Raw genomic sequence first — 14420 nt, 5'->3', positions numbered from 1 at the left:
AACATTAACATTAACATTAACATTAACATTAACATTAACATTAACATAAACATAAAAATAAAAATAAACATAAACATAATCATAAACATAAACACGTAAACATAAACATAAACATAAACATAAACATAAGCATACACATAAACATAAACATAAACATAAACATAAACATAAACATAAACATAAACATAAACATTAACATTAACATTAACATTAACATTAACATTAACATTAACATTAACATTAACATAAACATAAAAATAAAAATAAAAATAAAAATAAAAATAAACATAAACATAATCATAAACATAAACATAAACATAAACATAAACATAAACATAATCATAAGCATACACATAAACATAAACATAAACATAAACTTAAACGTAAACATAAAAACCGATAGAGACAGAGATAGAGAAAGAAAGTGATAGTGAAAGGAGATACAACTGAAGAATGAGCTATGTTATGTTTTGTTTTGCTTACATAAGAGACTGCCCAGTGTCTGGTTTACTGGTAACAGCATGCACGATTCATGGTAGGATGTTGTGCGAAGTTATGCGAAGTATGCATAATCAGACCTTTATTCGCTATCCAAATTATTCGTTCCGTTTTTGCGTCTTTCTTTTTTTTCAATCTTTATTTCCCCGTTAAAATCATTTTTTTTCTTTTCTTATTTGAATTACTATAATTTTAACTATTCTTATCGTGATTGGTATTTCTATTGCAATTATTATTTTTGTCACATACGTAGATATGTATTTATGAAGTTCGCCTATTCGTATTCCTGTTCAATCTCTGAAATTGAAAACAATTCGCCTAAAAGTATGCAGTTTCATATGCTCGATTTCCTTAAATATTATTTCGTTGGGTTTACTAAATAACTGCATGCATTTAGCAGTTCTCATCTAGGGTATGAAATTATTTTCGGATATCAAAATTTGTTGATATAACCAAATTATAGCTTCGCTTCTTTCTTTCCTGTGGTCTCCAAAAATAAATATATACTCTATACCTACAAGCATGCGATGATTTGGTAAACTTATATTAATTAAACAAATGTGTATAACTACTGGCACCGCAAATAAGTCGAAGGCTGACTATAAACTTTTGTGAATCCAAGTTTACTTAAGTAATAAGCAATGTCAGAGCATAGTTTTCATATCATTAAACAGCCATGTGATGTAATTTTGCCTGAACACGTCTCATCGTTTGTATAGAAGTATCGATAAGCTCAGCTAATTCAAATTATGCATTTCCGCTCAAATTTTTACAACTTTTCCATTGAAAAGTAAAGTAAGTAACGCAAGAAAAAATTGCAACAGAGCCAGAAAAAATATGTACTCCTTCCAAACATTGAGGCACTGTCACAAATTCGCTGTTCACTTTACTTTACGACCCGCCGCCGCCAGCAGTAGACAGTAGTTGGCCTAACTGCCGCAGACAATTCTGGCGGAGACACCTATTTGCAAACCGCACCCATTTTGCCATTGACAGGCCTTTTTTTATGAGCGCAGGCGGGTAATTAATCTCTGACATGTCTGCCGAGAGAAACACAAAATACGTACCACGAAGAACAATAAAAAGACGGTTGCTTGCAGACTGACAGCCACCAGCGCCCAACGCTACTTAGGCACGTTTAAAGTAATCAACACGTGCGTAAATAAACATTGTGTGTTTGCATTTTACATTTTCAGCGAAAAATAATAATAAAAAAATGTAACAAAATTCGATGCGTTGCGGCAGGTTGGGAATTGAGTTTGCATGCAACAACAGTCAGCGAATGTTGTTTATTTACTCAAATTGATATGCGACTTGTTTGCCTACAAAACGAAAGCAATGTTCGAAAAAGAGCTGTGTGTTTATCCCTTCCGTAAATATTGGACGCAACAGTAGGTACTACGATAGAAGGGTTAGCAACAGTAGGTAGTGGCTTGCAATGTGCGGGAAGTGTGAAATTATCGGCCAAAAATAGAGTATCCATGAAAATTAAATACTCTGATCTGAGCTTTTATTTTTATTGGCAATAAACCGTCGCCCTCCAAGGCCCCAAGCAAGATGTAATGTCCGCAAGGCATAAACCTCAAGAGTGGATCAAGCTAACTCCCACAGTGATCGCTGCACCCCAATGACTAAATGGCAGGTGACCAAATCCTATAAAGAGGAAGTCGCTTAGCACTGTCCTCTGCCCTGCATACCACATCCGAGTCATCCGAGTGGACAACAAGCTACCGAGCCCCCTGTTGCATAGCACCGCCCCCGCAGACAATATCGCATACATTGCAACCACCAACCACCAGGCAGCAACCGAAACTGCGGCGGGCGCAACAGGCCCAAGGTACAACTCACACATCACTCACCCCTCGTATCGCGACTAGCCTCCCAAGGCATACGAAACTCCTACAACTGAACTGCAATGGACTCCAGAGAAGAGATAACAGTCTTCATGGGTCGGCATGGCATATTGATAGCTGCGGTCCAAGAAACGCATGCAGCTTCGCCGCCTTTCCCACACCCACAGACAAATACGCTGGCGGACGCGGGTTCCGCAGGATAGTCAAAAATTTCCCGGCAGCTATTCTAGTTAATGAGCGTGACTATCTACCCCTGGACGATCCCGGGGATCCTCGCCTGAAGGACCTTAATTTGGAAATTCGGCAACTGGAAATTAGCATAAGCGAAAAAAGTGGGAAGATCACTTGAAGGCCTGTAACTTTGCATCTGATGCCAGTAGGCTCTGGTCAACCGTGAGGTCCCTGTTCAACCCGACGGGGCCCGACGACAGAGTGGAAATTTCATTCGATGGTCGCACCTCGTCGGACCCGAAGAAATGCGCAAGCAATTTTAGCCGGCAGTTGTCAATAAAGGTCACAGCCGCAACAAGGTCCTCAAGTCGGTCGGGGCAAAGACAAAAAACGTTGCTGACAACATACAAGGCAATTGGCCGGCCGGTTCTGAAAAATACTGCGTTTGTTTGGTCACCGGGAACCTGAGCACCACCTACACAGCGAGACCCAGTAAGTAATTTTTAATGCTTCCCAATAATACCGTGAACACCCTCACAGACCCTGGCTAGAGGAGGAACCTTTTACAAGGACGCGGTTCAGACTTATATTGACCAACCACTGGATCCGACGACGTACCGAAGAGCGATCAACGGCATTCGTAGGGAGTCGGATACCACCTACCACGACTCCGACTCACCACCTGTATCAGGTAAGGAGCTTCAACTGCCAAGAGAGACCGGAGCTACCTTGGCCCAGTTACGGTCTGGATACTGTAGCCGCCTCAACAGCTACCTGTTCAGACTCGACCCCAATATCCCCAATGAGTGTCCGATATATGGAGACTCCCCGCACGATACCAACTACCTCTTCACGTGCCAGCTCAATCCCACTTAATTAACACCCCTCTGCCTTTGGCCCGACCCAGTTAAAACTGCCCGTTTCCTGGGCCTGAGTTTGACGGCAATGATTGAGGGATGAACCGAGATAGGCGGGGCTTAGTAGTGACGCTACAACAACAAAAACAGGAAGTGGCTGAATACGTGTGACTGCTTTGGACTTACCACGATACCGACACTGGTTTAGCACGTAAGCTACATTAAAACAAAGCTAAATGCTTCCCTTAGATTATACTAATTCAAGTTATGGATGATTGACTGTAATGTTATTTGAAGTCGAAAATACCGACGTTATTTTGTAGCTTCAATTCACTTCTTGGTCTAATTTCTGTTGCCTTCTACTCTATCGGCATGTGTTCTCGTTTTCCAGCTAACTTTCAAAACAATTCTGAGCAATGGTATGACAGCGTGAACAACAACACAGCATGTCAAAGATCTCAAGGGCCATGTATGGAGAACATTTCTATACTCAACGCGCATATTGTTTCTGCATTTTGTTGACAAAATTGTGACAGAGACAGTTGTGTTGCATACTAAGTATGCACATCAGCATCTACAAGTGCCAACAACTACGCGGCTGTTGAAAGCGACCATCTCGCGCAAAGCTGTGAAGTGTCCGCCGTTGAGTACTTCTCAAAAGTTCTTGTTTCAGTTTCTACCACAACCGCTTCGTTGTGCTTTGCTCTGCAGCATTCTTTTTTAAATTTAATGTTTTTACTTTCGATGTACTGATATCGCAGTTCTTAGTTGTTAGCTGTCGCTGCCCCGCCGTGTCGCCGTGTCGCCGCCTGCATCAAACACCAGTTGGATTGACAGTTTTGTCATAAGTGACAATGCAGCAAATGAGCCAACCACAAAGCGAGGGGAGTGCAAAAATGTATTAAGAAGGTAATGGATTAGGTAGGTCTACGAAACAGCGACAAAGTCCAAAGGAATAAAGAATGACTCAGGCATTTCCGCTGGCACTAATAGTTTAGTTTCATTTCTTTTTATGTACCCATCGTTTATGCAATCAGCGTGAGTCACTCTAATATTCGTTGCTGGTTTTGTTATTTCTTTTCTTTCAGCACTCCATAATCTAAACTTTGCAATCTTTAATTGCATCCGAAAACGGAAATGAAGTCGTCGCTGCCAAGAGCCACAGAGACAGGCAGACAGGCTGGATGAGTTCATAATGACAGCACTTATTTTTTTCGTTCCGCTTGATGAGCAGGCGTGTGGGTGTCATGCGCAGGCGTATTGATTTTGAAAACTCCATATGTTAGTGTGTCGAAAATGGAACAATGCGATTCCCGATTTTTGTTGTAGGCTTGACTGAAGCGTGCAAATTTTCGCAGAGGAGGTAAAATAAATATTTACTCAGATACAAGTTAAACAGAATAACGTCTATTTAATTAACGTTTTTTGCAGAGTAGACTTAAGCGGATATGGGAGGAGAGCAGCCTCACAATTCACCATTTTCCAAAAACATTCAACAACTTAAAGGTTAAGGCCTAAATTCCAAAAAAGCGAATCTCTTTCTCTGTCGTTATGAATACTTTCAAACCACCTATATTACATAAATTGGAGGTAGAGCACTTTCGTGGCTACTTCTGCTGCGTGAAATGATAAAGAAATTGCTGGCTATAGAACTCCTTGGGCTGTCTACTACAGCGCGAACTCTTCATCCATATAGTAATTTTTATTGCACTAAGTATGAAAAGTGTCCAAGCTGCAAAAACTTCTAGTCAACTCCCACAGATTTTAAGAGCTGAATTCGAAATTAGGTTAGGAGGGCGTGTGTGGAATATGCTATACTTTCACTCCGGATACACGTACCTGTAATCGAAAGAGTAGCTTTAAGTCATTATTCTACTGAACTAATTACTATCTCTGATGAACCCGAGCAGATCCAATAAATAGTTCCACCTCCGCGACCTCGCCCATACTGTTGAAGAAGCGTGAACCCAAGTGCTTGAATCGCTTTGTCTGCAGACCTGGACATCTATAGTGGTCAATTGACTCTTCTCCATCCTCATCATGGCCGCCTCTGCAGAGAGTACTTGTTGGTATTCGCCACCGTTGAAGCATTGATACTATAGCCCAATGTCCTGTGATGACGCCGGTAAGGACTTTTACTGCAGATCTATTGAGTTTCAGTATATCCCCTGTCTTTTTCCTACTTGGTCTTCTGTCTTTTTCACAGTCTTCCCGTTTGTTCCATAAGTCATTTGTCACGGCCATGGTGAAGTATTCATCAATTTTCCTAACGTGATCACTAAACGGTGGTAGTACGGAGCTATCTGCTTCTTCTATTCTCATCTCTGAGCCGCATCTGGCCATCTCATCAGCCGACGGATTGACTTCAATATTACTATTTCCGGAAACCCAGCATAGAGTTACGTTGATACGGCTTAGTGACACCAGCGTGGTGCGACATTTCCATAAAGTTCCCGAGTTTACTACTTTAGATCCTTTTGCCTTCAGTGCTGCCTGAGCATCGACAAAAATGGTGAATGTGTCTTGTGTAACCCTACTACTAAGTAAACGATTAGCCGCCTTCTCTATAGCGTAGTTCTCCGCTTGAAAGACACTGCAGTTGTATGGTAGACGAAAGAAGCGGTTGATCTGCAGGTCCTTCGAGTAGACACCGGCTCCTACTGCATGCTCGAAATTGGCTGCCTTCCACGTTTTGGTTTTTCTGAGCCTGAGAGCGCACTACTCACTGCCACCGATATGCCGAAGCATGTGAGTATTTGCACTTTTCCTATTATTTTCTTGTTACTCCCTTTGTCTAGAGCATTAGCGCACACAAGGGGTGGGTTTTGGGGCTCAAACCCCCCCTAAAGCTAATAACCTCAAATACAATCTGTATCTTAAAGCTAAGAATCCAGCTCTCAAGGAAATTATAAGAAATATTTATTATAATTTCTGTTGCTTGAAAAAGCGCTTTGCTTTTGCTGTAAGTTTTCATGAGGGAATAAATATACGAGCATATTTTTCTTGAGAGCTGCAAACTGATTTAAGAAATTTTGGTAGAAGAAAATTTCTTTTCCATTTCTCGTCCGTCGTTTTATATGAATTTTTCGTTTTTCTGGAGAGTTCAGTTAATTTTTTCGGTATTTGAAATATTAAAAAAATTTAGCAATCGTGAAAAATCACCATCTCTATCGAAAACCAGAAATCGAAAAAATGAACATAGAAGTGCAAAAATTCATGGAATCAATAAATTTATTTTTACTGACTCTTTTTTTAAATTTTTTATTAGGTACTTTTGAAAGTTGAGCGCATCTTGAGTTTATAGAACTTTTTATTAAGCAAGTAGTTTTTAAGGAAAGAACACAACCGACTTCAATTCTCATATTCAAATTTAGGGGTACCGTTAATTTCTTCATGATCCAATCATCGGATCTCTAAAACAAATTACGGGACGAACCTTGAGGTACCATCTTTGATAACCTCCCCTTTTTTTAAAGTCGGTTAAAAGTGTTTGAGTTCTGTTAATCTTATGTAAATAAAGTGCAGTTTATGAATTTTAAAACGTTTATTTATTTATTACATACTGTACATAAAGCTTGCATAAATATATTTTAAAGAGCGTATTATCTGAAGAAAATGTTCAGTATTTTCCGGTGATATATCTTCAGAAATATAAAACCCCCCCTAAAATATTTTCCTGGGTGCGCCCCTGCTGTGGTGTATATGCCATAGGCGACGTACGGTGATAGTCCCCACTGCTAGGGCTTTATGGGCTCTCTCCTCTAAATTCTATTTCCAATTCAACTTGGAGTCCAGAATAACTCCAAAGTATTTTGCCTTGGAGGAGAGTTTCAAAGTAATTTCGACAGAGAAAAAGTGGGTACTTTTGTGTTCTTTGTAAGCCATACCAGTTCTGTCTTGAAAAGGTTTACGCCTAATCCATTCTGGTTGGCCCACTTAGAGATATAACCCAGTGCACTCTCCATTAGTTCACCTATCGTCGACAGGAATTTGCCAGTGATGAGTATCACTAAGTTAGTTTTAGAAATATCCAGCATTTCGTTCACCACCGGGAGTCAGAGGAGAGGGGATAGTACGCCCCCCTGAGGCGTTCCGTGCTCACAGAGTTCCTTGCTTATCGCCTCAGTTGGGACATTACTGAAGGCCCTTTAAATAGGCAGGAAGGCGGCAAGATTGTATTCCTTAAGTTCCAGCGATTTTTCAATAGTGCCGATTTTTCATGAAGCGCGCTTCCAAAGTATCTATCTTTGTGGTATACGTGTTGGGCTGTGTCCATTGTGTGGATACTAATACTTTCCCCAATATGGAGATCTATAAGCCTCTCCAGTGTTTTTAGTATCGGTCCGAAGTCCTTTGGCTGTGAGTGGTTTATTGTCCCTTCTTTCGGGATGAATATGTATAGCCCTCATCTCCCTCCATGCTTTCGGTACATATCAAATGCGGCAGCAGACTCTCACATGAGCCGTTCAGTGCACACCTCGATTAACTCAACTTTTTGAAAAATCTTAAATTTAAGTGTCAAAGCGCTTGGTATTGTCACAAGTTATTACGCATATAATAACTTTATATAACATACAATAGTACATAATATTTATAACAACATTATTTATTTGATTTTAAGGTATGAATGGATTTCTAAAAAATAATGTACATAATTTGATCGCATCTCCCACTGAACGGCGCACAACAGTATTGTAGCATAGCGGGCATCACGCCTACCGGTCCCGCGGATCAAAAGAGTTGATGGCCCAAGCGACTTTCTCATTGTTCACAATATCTGAAACCTCTTTTATAGGAATACGAAACTGATTTGTCACATGATTTCTGAAAATTTGGACGGACCAAATTGTCTTCCTGGAAAATGGTTGTCTATTAAACATTCAAGGGTTTTCTGGCTGCAGATCGTCCAAGTGCCATCTGGCCTCAAGACACTTCCCAGAGTCGTGTCCGGCCTGGTTAACACCTTGCGGAGCCTCGACACTTCCTTTTTGGTCTTCAGCGTTCCGCAGAACTCTTTTCAAAATGTATACCTCACTCACCAAACACATTTCCTTTGAACGATACAATTAAGTCAGCAGATTATAAGGACTTACAAGTGAATTATATGTATTAGATAGAAGTAAAAGTTTTCAAACAAATTTACGTCTCTGGAAGTCACCTATTATACATTTAGGAATGCAAGCCTGCGCGAATAAAATCCACTTAATTCGTCACTTAACAGCGTCCAGCATATTAAAAATGCAAACAATTCGCACTTGCGCAAATGTATGCAGGAATGTGTGTACGGCAATTTGTAAACGCAAATAAGCGCTTCCGTTGCTTCCATCCAAACGGCCTGCAACAAGCAGCAGCAGCAGTTCGCGTCATCTTCTTCTCCTCCGCCTTCTTTCCCTCTAATGTTGTTGTCCAGCCTATTGTTGATTGCTTACGAGTAAGTATTTGCCTCTGACTCATCGGAGTGCTGATCCTTGCGTGCCTCAAGAACAGTGGCGTTCAAATGCTGATTGCTGACAGCAAACTTTGTCATTCGCTGCTAGCTCTACTCCTGCTGCTCTTGCCACAGACTTAGCCACCCATCAGGCACTGCCAGTTCGGTCACTGACTGTCACACCAGTTACCGCTGACTGCCGTCTGTATGGTGCGCCTTTGTTTTTGTTGTGTTACCACTGTCACCGCCGCTGCTGCTGGTGCATTTGTTGTTCGTTTGAATGGTTGCCGCACACAATCACCGCTTTGCATCTCAGTTTACACATTAATTATCACCTGTTGCATCTGCTTGCTACAAATTTTTTACGCTCGCATATATTACAAGTGTTTGTTGGGCTGTGATGCTGGCTGTTGTTGGCGTTGCTGTTGCTATGACTGCTCTTGCTGCCTTTTATGGCGGCAATGCAAATACGACTAGCCGCCGAGTATCACTTAGCACGATGTCCTCTTGGATCATTTGCTGATCTTTTAGCTGCCCTGAAGGTTAGTTCTTGCAGTTGCTTACCTAAAAGCATGCATGTAAGATGGCTCATCCGCTGCTGGGTCTCGCTTGGGACTATAGAAATATATTTATACGTGCAGCTGACAATTATATTGTTGCAGTGGCAATGACAGTGGCAACGGTAGCACTTCAGGCGCACTATAGTGCATGCGAACTGTGTGGTGTGTGTGTGTGTGTGTTGATGCAACGATGACAGCAGCGGCAAGCAGCAGCAGCAGCAGCACCAGCAGCAGCACCAGCACTACGAGTAGCCGTTGGCAATAATAAACATGACAGTTGACAATGACTTTTAATGTTTGACTGCATTTTTACATGGGTTTTTCCCTTTTGCACATGAGCGGATGCTCATGAATAAATGCGCTTCTCCATACACCATGCACATGAGCACAACATACATACATACGTATGTATGTACATACATATAGACAACTTAAGTCTGCACTTCAATTTATTTTATTATCGCATGCTACCTTCTCCACCAGCAGCAATTGCCAAAGGGAATTTATTTATTATAATTGATATTGGCTCTATCGTAAAATAAAAATTAATCCTAGCACTTGGCAATTATCAGTGCAGCAAAAGGATGAGAAGCGACTATCCTGCTGGCAGTTTTTTCTCGGGCTCGCAAATTAACTTGCGGAAGCATTAAAATAATAAATATATATACATTAGGGTATTTGATTATTCGGCTTTTTTTCAAAACAGGTTTTCGAGTTATTCGAAAAATATCAATTTGAAAAAAACCCGGTTCCCTATTTTGAAATTTAGAAAAAAACGGTTTTCATACAGTTAAATTGCTTATGTTGGTATAAAGTCATAACCAAAAATCCGTATATTAATGCGGTAACATAGGCTGCATTTCTTCATTCATTCTGAACGTTTGGAATAAACATTTTTGTTTACTTATTCTTTAGAACGTTCCTGATGATATGTTAACGTATATTTCAAACGCATTCTGTTTATTCCGGCTGTGAAATGGGATTATCCGGAATGTATAAAGAAACGCAGCCATAAATTTTGTCAAACAACAGTTTTGTTTAAATATTTCCCTATTTGTATATAGTTGTTGTTGCAACCTGTTCAATTTGAGTTGAGTTGACCTCATCGTTAAATCGTCTGCGATATTCGCCATCACCAACGCGTATAGGTTCGAGAAATAAATCTATCGTCGCGAACAGTCGTCGAACAAATTTCGTCGTTTGCTTTGGTTGTGCGCGTTCTCATATACGTCAGTGTGTTTTAATTTTTACAACGAACATTCGCGGCGAAACATTCGCCGGTCGCCGGCATTGTGTTTCAGCGGCAATAAAAATAAATATGAAGATGAAGAAATAAATGGTAACGATTAAGACAAAGCGAAGGGCAAATTTATGATAAAGACAAATATGAAAATGAAAACAATGATAAATACATAAAAATCAGGGTAAATTCAGCCATAAAAAATATCGAGTAATTAATGTTTATTCATTTATCGCAACGTATCGAATTATTCTAATTGATCAATATTTATTGAGTTACCAAAATTTATACACACAGAAAATTAGTTGTCGGAATGTACGGATAGTTTTCGAGTTATACAAATTTATAGGATTATCGAAATTTGTCGAGTTAATCAAATTTATCAAGCCATCGATATTCGCTGAATTATCAACATTTGTAGAGTTAACGAGTTATCGTTATGCAACGAATTCTTTGAACTTATCGAGTTATCGATATTGGTTGATTGATTGAAATTTGTCGATTTATCGGATCGTAGTTTCTGGAATTTTCAAAATATATCGAGTTATCGAAATTCTAAGGTTATATAAATTTATCGAGTTATCACTGCTTATCGAATTTATTCGTGTTACCACAGTGTAACGGGTTACTGAAATTTGTCAATAGCTTTCTCTAAATATAGATCTTTAAAAGTTAACCGAGTTATCGGAACTTGTATCGGAGTATCGGAGCCTTGAAAGCTCAAAACTTTTATTGAAAAATCAAGATTTCAAAAAACCGCCTATAGATATTCAAAAAGAAAACGGTGGAAACCGGTTTGGAAAAACAGAGTCAATCACCCTAATATATACATTAGACTGTACCCAACCAAAAATGCTATTTTCTAACGCATACCCCCTCATTTTATTGGGTTTGTCTTAAGAACTGTTCAAATAAAATTTTATGCAATTTGGACCACGGCAACCAGTGCCGACTTGCAGTCAAATTTATCAGAATAATCTTTGTGCAGTTCGCATGTTTTGTTAACTTACTCATTTTATTTCTATATAACGTGGTACTACTATACTCCCTACAGTATTAGGGCGTAATATTTAGTAAATCTGTGTTTTTAGTTTTTTTTTACCAGGTAGTCAGGACTTTTTTCAAAGTACTATAAATTATAATATATTTCCAAAAGTTTACACAAAATATGGATATATGGGTATGAAGGTGTTAAAAGAAAAAATCAAAGCAAGTTTAATTTTAACCTTTGTTTTCAATTATCCTTTTGGAGCATGTCATAAATGTCTTTTAAAAATGATATCCTTCAAGATTCTTAACTTTGAATTATTTTTAAAGAATCTTGTTTTAATTTAAATCCTATAAAAATGTATATAAGCGTATTGAAGTATAAAAATTGCATAGAATATTTTCCTCTAATTAATATTTTCGATTTCCTTATGAGAAATCCTGCCGTTCTATTAAACATTTAGATGCAGATTTACTAGAAATGCGTTCTAATATGGGAAACATATCGAATTTTTCGCATTTTCAAAGTTTCCATGGACGAATAATTCAAGTTATTAACTAAAAGTTAAAAAGAGCTTTAAAAAAATATATTTTTTATAATTTAGAATTTTTTTTTTTAATTTAAACATTATAAATATTCAAGTTGCATTAAAAATATGTTCTCAATGAGTGTTTTCCTTTTCGTTTATATTTTCGAAAAATGCATTTATTGAAGAAAATATGTGACCTTTTCTTAATAATGGTTAAAACGTCGCGCTAAGAAATATTCTCTATTCGTTAAACGAAAAATGGGGAGATTATTAAATTCTGTCAAAAACCAAGGAAGCCCTGATTTCCATACACAAGTCTCCGAGCCGACAATAACTGTGAGAGAGATTATGGTCGGTACCAGTGATCGCGAATTCTCTCCGCTGCCGGTGACGGTAACGTTGACTGGTATCGATTCCTGTAGTTATACTGACGGCGATTGGTGGATGAACTGGCGAATTTTGGCATCGGTGGCAACGGCGACATTACTGAAAAACGCCGATAAATTAACAATTGGAAGTTGTGCAGAATTCGAACGCCTTCCATTGATTAAAGATCTTAATATCGATGTGTTAGAAAATCTCGACTGCAACTGCAAGAGGATTCGTTCCTGGTCTTTCAAAACCGAAAATGTAGCCAAACTTTTTTCTGCTAAGGAAGTTATAGGATTTCGCCAAACTCCGCAAACCAATAATAACAAATATGATGAGAAATTCTGCGCTGCCATTGAAAACGGCCGCTTCTTGCAGAGGTACGATTTGAGCCGTGATAACGCGAACTTTATGGAAACACTGCTTGAATTTAAGAAAGGAACTGAGACATCTTCATCGGGGAAGAAAAATAAATTGAAACACGTCAAAATATTCGTAGTTCTGGCTCCAAGATCGGCGCGAGTTTCTAAGCTATGAAGGGATCATTAAAAATCGGCGAAAGCCCTAGTCTATAGTAACGGAATCAGTGTGGAGCATGGTACAATAATTACAGGTATTGCCTTCCTAGAGAGCAAATATTCCGATCTGCCTTAAAAGGTGTTCGCACGAGGCGATTTTGCGTTCAACTCACGCAGGGTTGCACGAAAAAAAAGTTGAATGGGTAAATGTTGGCTGGCGACCAACTTTGTTGAAAGCGATTAGTTGAATGGCCGTTCAACCAAAAGTAGAATGCAAAGTTAAACAATGCAAACGACCTTTTATGACGAATATTTTTATATTTTTTTATATTTTGATATTTTTGCAACGTCAGCCAAATCAATACTTTTTAGAATTGTCTCTCTGTATGTTTGTACGCGCATCACTCTAAAACTAATGCATGGAATCGAATACAGTTTTCACCTATGCATTTCTTAAGGCCTTACTTAAAATATAGGATAAAACTCATAAGAGAGTTGCTACCTATTTTAAAATTGCATATTAGGTAAATAAATAAGATAAAGTAAATATTGCAATATTTCTATCAAATTAAAGAGGTTTAAGAACGCTTGCAGTCGAAAATATTTTTGTGGAAGATTGCCACCTGTTTGAAAATTTTAATTTTATTTAATTGATAGGATAAATTAAATATTCCGATAAGGAATTAGGAAATTTGGCTGCCACCTGTTTGAAAAATTTTATCAATTTTAAATTGTTAAAATAAATAAAATATTTCAATGCGGTTATCAAACTAAAGGGGTCTAAGAAATTTTACTGCCGAAGATATTTTGGTAGCAGGTTGCCGCCTATTTAAAAAATTGTATTCAGTTAAAATGATAAAATAAGGTAAATACTGAATTAACTGCCATTTGATGAAAGCGCATAATATGCAGCGTCGAGTTATAAGAGTATAAATTAAATTTCCAGGATTGACTATTTTCGAAAAAATATTAACTGAAAAAAAAGAGAATTAAAGCAAATTTGTTTAAAAATGTCACTTCATAAAGCTCTTCAAATCTATTTAATTTTTTATGAATGAAGCCATACAAGTTTTGGGAGCGAGTAACAATACAAAAATACTTGTAAGGTGCAGTGAGGCGTGCCGCGTATTTGTTACTTTTTTAATAAAAATTTAGCAGAATTTAAGAAAAATCCGAGTTTTTAACCAAAATTTACCACTATTGTATACTACTTGCCTACAATGAAATTAAGAAACACTTTATTTAACCCCAATTTACATCGCCATTGGTGTAAAAGAGATAGAAAATTGGCATTGACGCTTACAATTTAGCGCAGATGATAAATGAACCGCGGAAAATCGCCGCCAGGCACTTAAGTCATAACTCAAGCAGATTGCCGCCTATGAAATGAGTACAACCAAGGTGTGTAA

Source organism: Rhagoletis pomonella, unplaced genomic scaffold (genome assembly GCF_013731165.1).
Source record: "Rhagoletis pomonella isolate Grant_MI unplaced genomic scaffold, Rhpom_1.0 Rhpom_scaffold_00005, whole genome shotgun sequence".
Lineage (NCBI taxonomy): Eukaryota > Metazoa > Arthropoda > Insecta > Diptera > Tephritidae > Rhagoletis > Rhagoletis pomonella.
Note: the sequence above shows the minus strand (reverse complement) of the source record.